Genomic DNA, 14005 nt, shown 5'->3' on the forward strand with positions numbered 1-14005 from the left:
AGTATCCCCACTCTGTACACTTTATTGTAATTAATTATTTTACACAGGTATCGATCTTATACTTAACAAGCTATTTTTAAGAAAGAGAAAATAAAGACTAGAGACCTAAACACAAACTATAGACCTTAATTTTACTTTAAAGATTAGAAATACTCACCAATCCAACTCACCAATCAGCTGCTCTCCCTGCTCTTTGTTTACAATGAAGTCTCTGCACTGCAGTGGATGAAGTGTGAAGATTGAATTGAATGAGTTGGTGGGTTAATTAGCTTGAGCATGACAGCTTAGAAGAAAAACCCTTGCTGAAGTTTGAATAATTCAAACTGTCAGCTCTGTTCTTTAATTTGTAAATCAGGGTAAAGCACATACACAGTCCCCCACTAGCACAAATTTTGCAGTCAAGTATCCCACATTTGGGGACATTGCAGGAGTCAGCACACCCCGAGTGCAATGGGATAGCCTCACCCTGGGAACCCGAACTTCATCATCATTGTTTCTCCCCTGCCAGGTAAGTATGTTTACTAAATCCATACGCTGCCAGCCCATATCACCCTCATCTACAAGCACAAGGTGGAAAGGGAGGAAATTAGAAATTGGCGACCCATTTCACTGTTGAATGTGGACTATAAGATTCTGTCCAAGGTCATCGCCAATCGGGTCAAATCCACTCTGGATTTGGTGATCCACCCCGACCAGACCTGCACTGTGCCGGGCAGGAAGATCTCTGACAGCCTCGCGCTGCTCAGGGATACGATTGCCTATTTGCAGGACAGGGGTGTGGACACCTGCCTCATCAGCTTGGATCAGGAGACGGCCTTTGACAGAATATTGTACACCCACATGGTGGATGTGCTCTCCAAAATGGGGTTTGGGGAGGGAATTCGCAATTGGATCCAACTGCTCTACACTAACATCAGGAGCACAGTCTCAATCAATGGGTGGGAATCAGATAGCTTTCCTATTAAATCTGGAGTCAGGCAGGGCTGTCCTCTCGCCTGTTCTTTTTGTGTGTTGCATAGAACCCTTTGCTGAGTCCATCAGGAAGGATCCGGGTATAAGAGGAGTGACGATCCCAGGCAGTGGAAGCACTTAGGTCAAAGCCTCCCTGTACATGGACGATGTCGCCGTCTTCTGCTCGGATCCGCTGTCGGTGCGCAGACTGATCCACATCTGCGACCAGTTCGAACTGGCCTCGAGAGCCGAGGTAAATCGTGGGAAGAGCGAGGCCATGATCTTTGGGAACTGGGCTGACCGATCCTTTGTCCCCTTCACCATCAGAGCTGACGGCCTGAAGGTGCTGGGGATATGGTTCGGAGGGACCAGGGCATGCGTTAGAAACTGGAAGGAGCGAGTGTGTATGGTGAAAAGGAAACTGGGCATGTGGGAGCGACGCTCCATCTCCATTGCGGGTAAGAACCTGGTCATCAGGTGTGAGGTACTCTCGCTGTTGCTGTACGTGGCGCAGGTGTGGCGCATTCCAGTCTCCTGTGCGACGGCGATCACCCGAGCCATCTTTCACTTTATCTGGAGGTCGAAAATGGATCGTGTCCGCTGGGACGCGATGTACAAGCCTCTAGATAAAGGGGGAAAAAACGTGCCCAACATCGCCCTCATACTGATGGCCACTTTTGTGTGTGGCTGCACCAAGCTGTGCGTAGAATCTCGGTACGCAAACACCAAGTGTCACTACGTGCTGAGGTTCTACCTGTCCTCGGTGTTGCGAAGGATGGGTCTGGCCACGCTGCCGCGGAACGCTCCAAGTAGTTGGACCGTGCCTTACCACCTGTCCCTGGTGGAAAAATTTATGCAGAGAAACAGTTTTGACCACAAGTCCATCAGGCAGTGGTCGGCATGTAACATCTTAGAGGCCCTGCGGGAAAAGGAGAGGGTGGATCCTGTGGGATGGTTCCCCGAGCAGACTGTCAAAGTCATTTGGCAGAATGCCTCATCGCCAGAACTTTCCAACAAGCACCAAGACGTAGCTTGGCTGGTGGTGAGAAAGGCCCTCCCCGTCAGATCCTTCCAACACGCCAGGTGTCTCACCCCCTCTGCACGTTGCCCTCGAGGTGGCTGTGGTGGGGACGAGACCATTGTTCACCTCCTTGTGGATTGTGCCTTCGCAAAGAAGGTCTGGAGAGAGATGCAGTGGTTTCTGTCGAGGTTTGTCTGGAGCAGTTCTGTGACACAGGACTCTGTGCCCTATGGGCTGTTCCCAGGGACACACACTGAGACAAACATCAACTGCAGCTGGAGGATCATCAACTCGGTGAAAGACGTTCTTTGGTCTGCCCGAAACTTGTTGGTCTTCCAGTGTAAAGAGTTGTCCCCGACCGAGTGTTGCAGACTGGCACATTCCAAAGTTCAGGGCTACGTGCTGAGGGACGGACTAAAGCTTGGGGCAGCCGCCGCAAAGGCGCAACGGGGAAGGGTCGCTGTCTAAGACCTTTCTGCCATAGTGCACCGAGGGGCTGGGAACTGTTCAGAGCCCCTCGAGCTGTACAGCCCAAAATGAATGTCTGCAAATGATTGTAATATTCATTGATTGTATTGATGCACCTCCTGATACATGTTGCAAAAGTTGAACCTGATTGTACTTTTGTGATGGTGATTTTGAAATGGTTTGGAATGTTCTTCCAGATATTTTATGAATAAAGTATATTTTTCCAAAAAAAAAGCCAGCCCATATCAAGCACTGCCTCTCACAGTCACACACACTCATTTTCAAACCATAATGTCGCTCTTTTCGGAACCTGTTGCCACTTAGACAGGTCAATTCTTTCCACTGATTTCATGCTTGTCCATTCCTCTAGAGAAAAGGCTGCCCTTATTTACAGATTACCCTTGAAAGGAAATGAATGTTGTTTGCAATACGAATACTGTCCATCTGGTACAAAAAACAAAAAATGCTGGAAAAACTCACCACGTCTGACAGCATCTGTAGAGGGAAAGGCAGAGTTACCTACTCAAAACGTTAACTCTGTCTTTCTCTCCACAGATGCTGTCAGACCTGCTGAGCTTATCCAGCATTTTTTGTTTTTGTTTCAGATTTCCAGCATCCGCAGTATTTTCCCTTTACCTTACTCTCCATCTGCTGTGGCTGCTCCCTCACCTCTCAGGCTCACTCCTCACTCCTGACATGGCAAAGGAGCAGAAAAATCTCAATCTGTTTTTACATTGTTTTTACAGAAATCACAGAATGGTGACTGTGTAGAAGGAGGCCATTCGGTCCATCGTGTCTGTACCGGCTCTCTGAGTATTTTAACTTAGTGCCAATCTCCTGCCTTTTCCCCATACCCCTGCACATTGTTTCATTTTAAATAATCATCCAATTCCCTCTTGAATGCCTCAATCGAACCTGCGTCCACCACCCTTCCAGGCAGTGCATTCCAAACCCTAACTACTCGCTGTGGGAAAAATAGTTTTCTCACCTCGCATTTGCTTCTTTTGCAAAACACTTTAAAACTGTGCCCTCTGGTTCTTGATCCATTTATGTGCGGGAAGAGTTTCTCCCTATCGACTCTGTCCAGACCCCTCATGATTTTGAAAACTTCTATCAAGTCTCCTCTCTGCCTTCTCCTCTCCAAGGAAAACAGTCCCAACCTCTCCATTCTTTCCTCATAACTGAAGTGTCTCATCCCTGGAACCATTCTCATAAACCTCTTCTGCATTCTCTCCAATGCATTCGCATCCTTCCTATAGTCTGGCGCCCAGAACTGTACACAATACTCCATCTGAGGGCTAACAAGTGTCTTATATAAGTTCATCATAACCTCCCTGCTCTTGTATTCTATGCACCTATTAATGAAGCCTAGAATATGCTTTAGAAACAGCTCTCTCTACCTGCCCTGCCACCTTTAATGACTTATGTACATATACACCCAGGTCTCTCTGCTCCTGCACACCCTTTAGAATAGTATCCTTTATTTTATACTGTCTCTCCATGTTCTTTGTACCAAAGTATATCACCTCACACTTCTCCGCATTGAACTTCATCTGCTACCTATCTGCCCACTCCACCAATGTGTCAATGTCCTTTTGAAGTTCTACGCTCTCATCCTCACAGTTTACAATTCTCCCAAGTTCTGTGTTGTCCGCAAGCTTTGAAATTGTCTCCTGCACACCAATGTCTAGATCATTCCCCTCCAAGTCACTCACCATCCTGACTTGGAAATATGTCGCTCTTCCTTCACTGTCGCTGGGTCAAAAACACGGAACTCCCTACCTAACAGCACTGTGGGTGTACCTACACCACATGGACTGCAGCAGTTCATAAGGCAGCTCACCACCACCTTCTCAAGGGCAATTAGGGATGGGCAATAATATCAAGAAAAGCAAGTCCCAATACCAACCCCTGGGGAACTCCACTTCAAACCTTTTTCCAGCCCAAGATATACCCATTAACCATTACTCTCTGCTTCCTATCCCTCAACCAATGTTGTACCCATGTTGCTACTGTCCCTTCTATTCCACGATCTATAACTTTCCTCACAAGTCTGTTGTGTGGAACTGTATTGAACGCATTTTGGAAGTCCTTATACACCACATTAATGGCCTTGCCCTCATCAAACATCTCTTACCTCTCTAAAAAACTCCAGCAAATTAGTTAGACACGATTTTCCTTTAACAAATCCACGCTGACTCTTCCAAATCAATCCACATTTTTTCCATCTGACTATTAATTCTATCCCGAGTAATTGTTTCTAGAAGTTTCTTCACTGCTGAAGTTAAACTGACTGGTCTGTAACTGCAGGGCAGATCTTTACAACCTTTTTTGAACAAGGGCATAATTTTGATATTCTCCAGTCCTCCGGCATCTCTCCCTAATCCAGGGAACATTGAAAGATTATTGCCAGTGACTCTGCAATTTACACTCTCACTTCCTTCAATATTCTTGGATGCATCTCATCCGCTCCCAGAACCTTATCAACTTTAAGTACCGACAGCTTATCCAATATCTGCTCCTTATCAATTTTAAACCCTTCTAGTGACTGAGTTTCCTCCTCTGTCACCATGGCCTGGGCAGCATCTACCTCATAGGTAAAAACAGATGCAAAGTATTCATTTAACTCCTCCGCCTCTTGCCTCGATGTGTAAATCCCATTTTTGGTCCCTAATCAGCCCTACTCCTCCTTTTACCACGGGTTTACTGTTGATGTGCTTACAGAATACTTTGGGATTTCCTGTTATGTTAGCTGCCAGTTTTTTCATAATCTCTCTTTGCTTCTCGTATTTGCTTTTTCACATCCCTTCTGAACCTTTTGTATTCAGCTTGGATCTCAATTGTATTTGCTCCCTGACACCTGTCGTAAGCTCACTTTTTCTTCTTTAACATAATTTCTATCTCCTTTGTCATCCAGGGACCTCTGGGTTTGTTTGTCCTGCCTTTCCCTTTTGAGGGAACATACCTTGACCGTGCCCAAACCATCTCCTCTTTGACGGTAGCCCATTGTTCAGCTACTGTTTTTCCCACAAACCTTTGGTTCCAGTCTATCCGGCCCTGCTCCGTTCTTGCCCCATTGCATGCCGCTCTCTGCTTGTTGATTATTCTTACTCTGGATTGACCAATGTCACATTTAACCGTCATCCTAAACCTTAAGATACAATGATCACTGACCCCTAAATGTTCCCTCACTGTCACTTGATCTACTTGGCCTACCTCATTCCCAAGTACCAGGTCTAGCAGTGCCTCCATTCTTGTTGGACTGGACACATATTGCTGCAGGAAATTCTCCTGAACACAATCGAGGAACACTTGTCCCTCAATGCCCCTTACACTACCATTATCCCAGTCTAAATACGGGTAATTAAAACCCCCATTATAACTACTCCAAGATGTTTACATCTCTCTGTAATTTCCTTGCAGATTTGTTACTCTACATCCTTCCCACTGTCTAGTGGTCTATATATTACACCGAGCAATGTAATCGCACCCTTCTTATTCCTTAGCTTGAGCCAAATCGATTCTGTCCTTGAATCCTCCGACACATCCTCTTTCTCCAATACTTCAGTACTTCCTTTAACTAAAAACGCCACCCCTCCCTCTTTTCCCTGTTTCCTATTTTTTCTGAACATCTCGTATCCAGGTATAATTAACTCCCAGATCTGCCCTTCCTTAAGCCTGATCTCCATTATTGCCACAACATCATAATCCCACAAGGCATCTGTGCCTGTAACTCCCCAATTTTATCTATATATACCCTGTGCATTCACATACATGCAGTGTAACCCCTGATTTAATATAGAGACAGAACAGTTCATACAGCAACTCTGCTTAAGCAACATGGACAAAGGACATGATAAACCTCAATCTGTTTTTACATTGTTTTTAATGTAGAGACAGAACAGTAAATACAGCAAAAACAGAATTACCTGGAAAAACTCAGCAGGTCTGGCAGCATCGGCAGAGATGAAAAAAGTTGACGTTTCGAGTCCTCATGACCCTTCAACAGAACTGAGTAATATGAATACAGCAACCCTGCTTAAACCACACGGACAGGCAGAATTGCTTTGAACCGTATGCTTGTAAAAAGCTAACCCCTTGTTCACATTGTCAGGGATAAACATTGGGGAAGGATGTGAAACTTTAGATAATGGAACAAGATTAACACTTTCAGCTCGGGTTGTATTCCCTAGGGTTTAGAATGTCGACTGGTGATTTGTTTGAGGCTTTCAGGACATTAGTAGCAACATCTGGTGTCTTCTATCCATATGTAGAAGCAGACTGAAAGAATGCTGTTATTCTTGGTGTGGAATCAGTAAATAAAAGCTGAGAAATGAAGAAAGACTTGACTTCAGTGTTCTGTCATTCACCACCTGGCTATCTGAGCTTTGACAGCCTGGCTGATAGATACAAGATGGGACGACTTGTCACAGAGTCGTCATGTTCTGGTAGAAATGTCGGCAACATGAGGTGAGAGTGGGGTCACTCCAGTCTCTTCAATGAAAACGTGACCATTTCCTGAGAGAACATTGTCAGTTCCAGGGAGTTCGAGGTTCGGTTCCATTGGAATGTGAGTCTCCTGGAGCCTCAGGGAGTAGGGGAGGAATTGCCGAGAGTTTTCCTGAAATGGTCACATTCCAAGAGTCAGCATTCCTAGGTGGTGGGACAGCAGCGAGCATGTTGATATTGTCTGCCAGATGAGACAAGCTTGATGGGTCTGATAGAAATGTACAAAATTATGGGTAAGTTAAGAGTATGTGCAGACTGTGTATTGTATCTGAGCCCTGCCTGGTGTGTGGTTCAGAGATTTCACCCAGTCAGTAGCTGAGCCCTGTGACAATCCCCAGACTGTAATTCCCCCATTAAAGAGTTCAGCTCATCCCCCATCTGTTCCTCACTAGGATCCGTGTACAAATCGGCCGACACACACAGTTCGTTCATTTTCCTTCCATGTGTAATTCCCGATCTTAAACTTCTTATGTTTAAGTCAAATAAAACATAAGAACATCTGAAAAATGACAGGCAGGACAAGGTCCTCTGGTCCGTCCAGCCTGTCCCATACAAATGCAGCAAAATATATTGAATTCTCTAGCCCAACCGAGACTGTGTGACCTCCTGGGAGAGACCAGAAAACAGGTTCAAAACCAACGTTCATTTCAGAGAAAACTTTCTGCAAATTTGTAATCTGGCCTAGGTTTTATATTTTATTTTAGTCGGCTTGCTTATCTCGGCCATTTTATACTAACATCAGTTTAATTTAAATTCCATTAGCTGTCGTGGTTGGATTTGAACCCGTGTCCTTCAGGACATTAGCCTGGGCTTCTAGAGCACTAATCCAGGAACATTACCACATCAGGTGAACAGAAAAAGAAGCCATGTTAATGCTGTTGACCTTTTACAACAAACTAACCCAAAACAGTGTTACGAAGCAGTCACCAACTAGCAACAGATGATTTCATTAGAAGGAAGTGCCTCAATTACTCGGGTAATTGAAGAATAAGTAATTAATAATTGGTAGTTAATTAGAAGTCTGTTTACATTATTTCTGCATTTCTTATGAGAGAATTAAAGTGCTGTAACAGCTGGGAGAGAAAAGCCATAAGCCGAGGACTCCCTTCCTATCAAGAACATACACTGTCCTTGGCTGTTGAGTCTGTCTTAACGAATGGGACTCCTGTAAAGACATCACGATAAGAGACAGGGCTTAAAGGAAGGCATTGTTTCAGTTCAAGACAAATGCGTAATTAGCTGGAACCAATGGAGTTAACTCAGCACATTATTGACAAATTATAAACCAATTGGCCATTTCCAAAAACTTGGCTAAACTGGGATTACAATATCTCTTCAACATAATAAAAGGATTGCAGGAACCATCTTTAGGAAGTTAAGGATTGTATAAGATTAAAAGAAAAGGCTTATAAAGTTGCCAGAATTAGTAGTAAACCTGAGGATTCGGAGGTTTTTAGAATACAGTAAAGGAAGACCAAGAAACTGTTAAAGAAAGGGAGAGTAGAATGTGAATGCTATCCAGCAAAAAACATTAAAACGGACTGTAAAAGCTTCTATAGGTATGTAAAAAGGAAGCGTTTGGATAAGACAAACGTGGGTCCATTGCAGGCAGAGTCAGGAGAATTCATAATGGGGAATAGAGAAACAGCAGAGAAGCTAAATGATTACTTTGTGTGTTTTCACTGAGCAAGATACAGGAAATCTTCCAGATTTAGAGATCCAATGGACGAGGGAGAATGAGGAGTTGAAGGAAATTAGTATAAGTAAGAAGGTTGTATTGGAGAAATTAATGAGACTGAAAGTTGATAAGTCCCCTGGACCTGATGTTCTGCATCCCAGAGTGTTGAAATAGGTTGCCATAGAGATAGAGGATGCATTGGTGATCATTTTCCAAAATGCTATAGATTCTGGAAGGGTTCCTGAAGTTTGGAAGGTAGCAAATGTCACTCCACTATTTAAGAAGGGAGGGAGAGAAAAAAAAGACCTCACATCAGTAATAGGGAAAATGCTAGGATTTATCATAAAGGATCTGATAAATGGATACTTGGATAATCATGATCTGATTGGGCATAGTCAGCATGGATTTGTGAATGGGAAATCATGTTTGATGAACTTGTCAGAGTTTTTTGATTATGTTACTAACAGAAATTGATATAGGAGAATCAATTGATGTCATAGACTTGGATTTTCAAGAGGCTTTTGCTAAAATCCCCCACAGGAGGTTGATTAGCAAAATAAAAGCACATGGGGTACGAGGCAATATAATGGCACGGATTAAGGATTGACTAACAGACGGAAAACTGAGAGTAGGAATAAACGGGTCATTCTCGTGTTGGCAGGCTGTGACTCGTGGGGTACCGCAAGGATCAGTACTTGGGCCGCAACTGGTCACAGTATATATCAATAATTTGATGTGGGGACCAAATATAATATTTCCAAGTTCGCGGATGATGCAAAGCTAGGCAGGAATGTGAGTTGTGAGGAAGATGTAAAGCAGCTGCAGGATGATTTGGACAGACTTAGCAAGTGGGCAAGAACATGGCAGGTGGAATATAATGTGGAAGAATGTGATGTTATCCACTTTGGTACAAGGAACAGATGTGCAGAGTATTTCCTAAATGGTAAGAGATTAGAAAGTGTAACTCTTTTTGGGAGTCAAACAATTAAACTAAATTAACAAAATAAGGGATAAAACAAACACAGCCCCTAAGTCAGGTCAGCTGTAAAACCAAGGACAAAGTTTAAAGGAAACTTACAAACATCAAACCAAAATGTGATTAAAGGGGTCGATAAAACACCCCAGTTCCCACGGTGCCCACCGGGCACGGAAGGCCTCGAGGGTGCCGGCAGACATCGCATGCTCCCTCTCCAGAGACACTCGGCTGCGAACGTAGCCGCGGAAGAGGGCCAAACAATCGGGCGGGACCACCCCCTTGATCGCCCGCTGCCTGGACCTGCTAATGGCCAACTTGGCCAGGCCCGGGAGCAGGTTCACGAGGAGGTCCTCCTCCTTCCCAGCCCCCCTCCGCACCGGGTGTCCGTAGATCAGGAGCGTGGGACTGAAGTGCAAACAAAACAGTAATAAAGTAACTGAAAAGGGAGTGCAGCCTACCACACCCTATATAAGCATGGTCCACGGACTCCACAAGACCACAAAAAGGGCGGGTAAGCTGGGAGTCCGTAAACCTACACATTCTCCGATTATAGGGGACTGCTGCGTGCAACACCCTCCACCCTAGGTCCCCGATGGAAAGCGGGAGGACACCTCCATAGAGGGCCTCCCAATGGGGACCTCCACCGCCGGGTGGCAACAAGGCATGCCAGGGCGTGTCCGAACGGCGGGCGAGTGCAAGGAAGTGAAAGGTGTGCAGCAGCAGTCCATACAGAAAGCTCCTCAGCACCGCGCCAAATGACACGGAGGGCATGTCCCCGAGGCGGCTCATATTGCGGGGCACCGGCACCCGAGTAAGGGTTCGGGGTTTGGGGCCAATGTGGAATTCCGTCTGAACAGGGGAACGTTCAGGCAGAAGACCACCGCGCACCTGGGCCACCTCAAGACCTAAAATTACGTCGGGTCCGAGCACGACCGTCCTTAGGTCTTGGATGGCATCGGCCTTGAGCCGGACACTCACAAAGGCGCCAACTCCTGCGGGAACACCCAGCCCACTCCTCCACCACCCAGCACGTCCCTGATCCTAGTCACCCCGGCAGCCACAGTCTTCCTCTCCGCCAGCCACTGAAAAGAACGGAGGGGCGGATTCCTGAGCAGCGCCTCTGTGATGATAGCCGCTACTCCTGACGGGGGAGAGCTGCGTCGCGATGTGACCACGTTCCAGACTTTGATCAGGTCCAGGTAAAAGACGAGTAACGCCTGCAAGGAGCCACCGAGGCCCCTCTGCTCTATAAACAGGAGCTGCACGTCATAATTCAGGCTGTGCACCTGGCGGAAGAAATACGTCGCCAGGGCACACCATCTCGGAGGGGGCTCGGCACAAAGGTATCGCTGCAGGGTCTGAAGACGGAAGGTCGCCACCTGTGTGCGTAGGCACACTAGCGCCTGACCAACTTCCCTAAGCGGGAGTCTCAGAACCTCAGCAGCGACCCAGTGCAATCTTTTGTCCCAGAAATCGACAAGCATTCTCTGGATTTTCGTGACAAAGTCCGGGGGAGGGGTCAAAGTGACCAGCTGGTACCACAACATGGCGACGATCAGCTGGTTTATGAGCAGAACTCAACCCCGGTAAGACAGCACTCGGAGCAGTCCTGTCCAGCGTCGCAGGCGAGCAGTGACTTTCATCTCCAGTTCCTGCCAATTCGCCGGCCAGGATTCCTCAGCAGGGCAGAGATGGACCCCCAGGTAGAGGAGGCTGGTCCTGCTCCAGATGAAAGGCCTGAGCTCCTCGGGTAGGGGATCCTTCTGCCACGGGCCGACCAGGAGTCCAGAACATTTATCCCAGTTGATCCTGGCAGAAGAAGCGGCAGAATAGACCACCTGGCATTCACACATCCTCCGCAGGTCAGCTGGGTCGCTAAACATAAGTAGCACTTCATCGGCGTATGCCGAGAGGACCACCCCGATGCACGGCCCACGCAGAACCAATCCCGACAACCTCCTCCGCAAGAGGCGCAGGAAAGACTCCACGCAAATAGAATAAAATTGGCCTGACAGGGGGCAACCCTAACGTACCCCTCTCCCAAAGCGAAGGGGTGCCATTAGGGACCCGCTAACCTTAACTAGACACTTAAACAGAAATTCCCTGACTGTGTTTCCAGACCAAACTTTACTCCACCCCAGACAGGACTTAAACTTACAATCCCTAACTTAGGAGGCCAGTGCCTTATCCATTAGGCCACTGGGGCTGGATAATTAGAATGTGTAACTCTTGTAGAGTTAAAACAATTAACTAAATTAACAAAAACAAGGGATAAATCAAGCACAGCCCCTAAATCAGGTCAGCTGTAAAATCAATGAAAAACTTTAAAGGAACCTTACAAACATCAAACTAAAATGTGATTAAAGGGGTCAACAAAACACCCCAGTCCCCGCGGTGCCCACTGGGCACGGAAGGCCTCGATGGTGCCGGCAGACACCGCGTGCTTCCTTTCCAGGGACATCCGGCCGCGAACGTAGCCGCGGAAGAGGGACAAACAATCGGGCGGGACTCCCCCGTCGATCGCCCGCTGCCTGGACCTGTTGATGGCCAACTTGGCCAGGCCCAGGAGCAGGTTCACGAGGAGGTCCTCCTCCTTCCCGACCCCCTTCCGCACCGGGCGTCCGTAGATCAGGAGCGTGGGACTGAAGTGCAAACAAAATAGTAGCAAAAGATTTTTTAAATAACTAAAAAGGGAGTGCAGCCTAAGACATCCTATATATGCATGGTCCACGGACTCCACAAGACCGCAAAAAGGGCAAGTGTCTTGGGAGTCCGTGAACCTAAACATTCTCCTATTGTAGGGGACTGCTGCATGTAACACCCTCCAACCCAGGTCCCCGATAGAAAGAGGGAGAACACCTCTGTAGAGGGCCTCCCATCGGGGGCCTCTGCCGCCGGACGGCAACAAGGCACGCCAGGGCATGTCCGGGCGGCGGACCAGGGCGAGAAAATGGAAGGTGTGCAGCAGCAGTCCGTACAGAAAACCCCTCCGCACCGTGCCAAATGGCACGGAGAGCATGTCCCTGAGGCGGCTCATATTATTGCGGGGCACCGGCACCCGAGGGAGGGTTCGGGGCTTGGGGCCAATGTGGAATTCCTTTCGAACAGGGGAACGTTCAGCCGGAAGATCACCGCGCACCTGGGCCACCTCGAGACCTAAAATGACATCGGGTCCGGGCACGACCGTCCTTAGGTCTTGGATGGCATCGGCTGCGACCTGGACACTCACTGACGCGCGCCGCGCCAACTCCTGCGGGAGCATCCAGCCCAGTCCTCTGCCACCCAGCACGTCCCCGATCCTGGTCACCCCGGCAGCCACAGCCCTCCTCTCCGCCAGCCACTGAAAGGGACGGAGGGGCGGATTCCTGAGCAGCAGCTCTCTGACGATAGCCGCTACTCCTGACGGGGGAGAGCTGCGTCGCGAGGTGACCACATTCCAGACTTTGATCAGGTCCTGGTAAAAGACGGGCAATGCCTGTAAGGAGCCACCGAGGCCCCTCTGCTCTATAAACAGGAGCTGCACATCATAATTCAGGCCGTCCACCTGGCAGAAGAAATACGTCGCCAGGGCACACCATCTCGGAGGAGGCTCGACGTAAAGGTATCACTGCAGGGTCTGAAGACGGAAAGTCGCCACCTGTGTGCGTAGGCACACTAGTACCTGACCGCCCTCCCTAAGCGGGAGACTCAGAACCTCAGCAATCCCAGTGCAATCTTTTGTCCCAGAAGAAGTCGACTAACATTCTCTGGATTTTTGCGACAAAGTCCGGGGGAGGGGTCAAGGTGACCAGCCGATACCACAACATGGCGGCGATCAGCTGGTTTATGAGCAGAACTCAACCCGGTAAGACAGCACTCGGAGCAGTCCTGTCCAGCGTCACAGGCGAGCGGTGACTTTCGTCTCCAGTTCCTGCCAGTTCGCCGGCCAGGATTCCTCGGCAGGGCAGAGATGGACCCCCAGGTAGAGGATGCTGGTCCTGCTCCAGGTGAAAGGCCTGAGCTCCTCGGGTAGGGGATCTATCTGCCACGGGCTGACCAGGAGTCCAGAACATTTATCCCAGTTGATCCTAGCAGAAGAAGCCGCGGGGTAGATCTCCTGGCACTCGTGCATTCTCCGCTGGTCAGCCGGGTCACTAAACATTAGGAGCACGTCATCGGCGTAAGCCGAAAGGACCACCCCGATGCTCGGCCCGCGCAGAACCAACCCCAACAACCTCCTCCGCAAGAGGCGCAGGAAAGGCTCCACGCAAATAGAATACAACTGGCCAGACAGGGGGCAGCCCTGACATACCCCTCTCCCAAAGCGAAGGGGTGCCATCAGGGACCTGTTAACCTTAACTACACACTTAAACAGAAAGTTCCCTGACTGTCACAGAATGTGTTTCCAGACCAAACTTTACTC

The 14005-nt window shown here is 48.1% G+C and overlaps 1 non-coding gene across 1 annotated transcript; it reads right to left on the reverse strand.

The window, feature by feature from the left end:
- Positions 1 to 352: 352 nt before the first annotated feature.
- Positions 353 to 516, reverse strand: LOC144675590 (U1 spliceosomal RNA). Its single transcript, XR_013575104.1, has one exon. It is a non-coding gene; the product is annotated as a U1 spliceosomal RNA (small nuclear RNA).
- Positions 517 to 14005: the final 13489 nt, after the last annotated feature.

This window comes from Cetorhinus maximus, unplaced genomic scaffold (assembly GCF_964194155.1).
Source record: "Cetorhinus maximus unplaced genomic scaffold, sCetMax3.hap1.1 HAP1_SCAFFOLD_1031, whole genome shotgun sequence".
NCBI lineage: Eukaryota > Metazoa > Chordata > Chondrichthyes > Lamniformes > Cetorhinidae > Cetorhinus > Cetorhinus maximus.